A 2,602-nucleotide genomic window follows, 5' to 3' on the forward strand; every position below is an offset into this window, starting at 1 on the left:
CAGCTAAAGGTGGACACCGTCCCTTCCTGAGTACGTGGTGTGGTGACCTTCCGGTGAGGAGACTGCTTCCCCACTGGAAAGGAGGTGGGCTGAAAATAGCGCAGTGCCGGTGCCTTTTATTGCTGAGAACAATACCTGGCCATGGTGAGGCTGGTTTCCTGAGGAGGCCCCATGCTAGCGCTGGAAAAATCTCTGTCGTTTTGACTGTAAAGTGATTCCTTTATCGTGAGGTAGCATACTGGAGTAGGCACGAAGGCTATGCTGAACAGCATACAGCAGAAAAGTTTTCTTCCAAGTGAAAGAGCATGGCAGTTTTCGCATCCTTTCTTCTGGGCTAACACAAGCCAAATGCAAGCATCGCTGGGTTCTTGGTTCAGTTTCACATGTGGTGTCTCCAGCCTAAACAACAAAAGCTTCCCTTGAAGAAGGTGAAAGACGATGCGGCCCAACCCTTCTGTGCCCATTATTAGTTTACATTGCAACTCTTCCTCAAGGCCAGGACTAGGTGCAGCGAGTGAGGGGCAGCCTCGCACACACAAGAAAGTGGGAGGGACTCCAGGAGGACATTTTACCCCTTTCTTGCCCCCTCTAGTCTGGCCCTACTGTGCCCCTCGGCTACCCTCAGCTGCAGTTTCCTTGCCAGGAGCAGACTTCCAACACCAGGCTGGGGGACGAGGGCAAGTTAGGAAATAGTTCGAAATCTCTGTCTCTACACCAACACAGGAAGTGGTGTCCCCTGGTCATTGTGATAGAATCTTTTCTGCCTCGCTGTGGTCAGGATCACGTCTTGCAACCATAGTTCCGTGGCACTCAGCCCAAACCACTCTTCCAGATTACTGACTGATGGCTTCCAAGTCCCTTGGTACTGAGTGACCTTGGCAAGAAAACTGCGGAGCCTTTACTCAAGGGTGACTTACACTCCATGGATTGATATTTTATACCGGAGAAATGAGTTCCAGTCTTCTTTACAGGACATTATGACAATTCATATGATAATGTGGTGAGCTTTGTGGGCAATAACTTTTCAGTTTTTGGTGACGACATGTCCCTGGGTCAAATGAGTCTCCATGAGCGCCTCTGGGGCCGAGAGAGGTTCTTTTCACTCTGTCGAGGCTCCTGACTTCAGAGACAGAAGGTGCTCAGTAAACGCTTGTTCATTGAATGCATGAATGAAGAAATACCAGGCTTCTCAGAGATTGGCTGTTAGCCTTCTTAGGGCCAAGGCCCTTTAAGAATCAGGAAGGGCAGAGCCACTGACTTAAGCCAACCACGCCCGCTTCCTCTCTGGGAAAGCCAGTCACATCTCTGTTTTCACTGACATGCACACGTTTGTGCTCTGCACCAGGCTGGGCTTCTAGGTCTCACTTCTCCTGCTGTCTGAACCGCTGCCTGGCCTCCTCCCCACCCTGTCCTTCTTCTCCTAGTCCAAGGCCCACCGAAGGGGCCACGCATGGAGCCAACCCAGGAAAACGCCCACCCTGAGTGCATGCCAATCCTTCTTGTCCTGGCTGCTGGCTGGCAACTATAAGCACCTAACACTGTCTTGGAATAGCTCAAACGCACCACCTGTGCTAGGGACTCCCTGGTAAAGAGCTGTTCAGACAAATTGAGTCACTGGTGTCATTCCCAGGGACCACCCTGGGGTGTCAGCCTTGAGTGGCACTGTCTGGCACCCGGCCGCCGTCTCCTGGAGATTGTGACTTCTCTTCTGCTCTAGACCTTTGAGCCTGCTTCCCTCATGCGACTTTCTATCCATGTCATGGTGTGAACGCAAAGAACGCTGTTACCTCCAGCAATGTGGGCCTCATAGAAAAAAGTGCATAGATGAGGGATCAAAATAACAGAGCAAACGATCAGAAGGTGAAGTGCGCCCCTGTCTGCCATTGGCCCTCAGAGTCGCTGGAGCCAGCTGGGTGGAGCCGATCCACCGTCACTCACGCACGCATGCACCTGGCACGCAAAAAGCTTTTAAAATTCGAAATTAGTATCCTCAGGCCCAGTGAGACGCCAGTGACCTCCCTTGGCCACCAGTGTTATGGCTATTGCGGAAGACATAGCAAAATATCATGTATTTTCTCTTCATTGTTGGTAGGTAAGTGGAAACATTTTTCTTAAGAAAACTTAAAGTCTAAATAAAAGATCATTTTATTCAGCCTGATGCTAAAGTTATTTTAGTTTGCATGCATTGCATAAATGGAGCAGTTGAGACAGAATCAAAGGAATTCATAAGATACCTTGAAAAGAGATTTGATGATTTTCAAATATCTAAATTCCCACAAAAGTCAGCATGGAAACAGAAGAAAAATAACAGAGCAGTCAACACGGTGCATTAGTCTAGCAGCAGGGGTTTATGGTGGCCTGCCCTTCTTGATAGGTAACTTGACCGCAGAAGTCAAGAGCTTTATAAATGCCCAAACAATTCATGTAAAGAATTGTACATGCAGTATGACCCAAATTAGACTAAGATAATTTTTTGTATAGAAGAAAAGGAAAAGATTGAAATGCACCCAAAAGTAACACCATTTATTTCTGCATGGGAAATGGTGGGTGATTTTTGGAATTCTGCTTAGAAGTGGTAGGATGCTAGGTGGGGTGTTCATTG

The sequence above is a fragment of the Octodon degus genome, unplaced genomic scaffold (genome assembly GCF_000260255.1).
Source record: "Octodon degus isolate 3935 unplaced genomic scaffold, OctDeg1.0 scaffold00128, whole genome shotgun sequence".
In the NCBI taxonomy this organism is placed as follows: Eukaryota; Metazoa; Chordata; class Mammalia; order Rodentia; family Octodontidae; genus Octodon; species Octodon degus.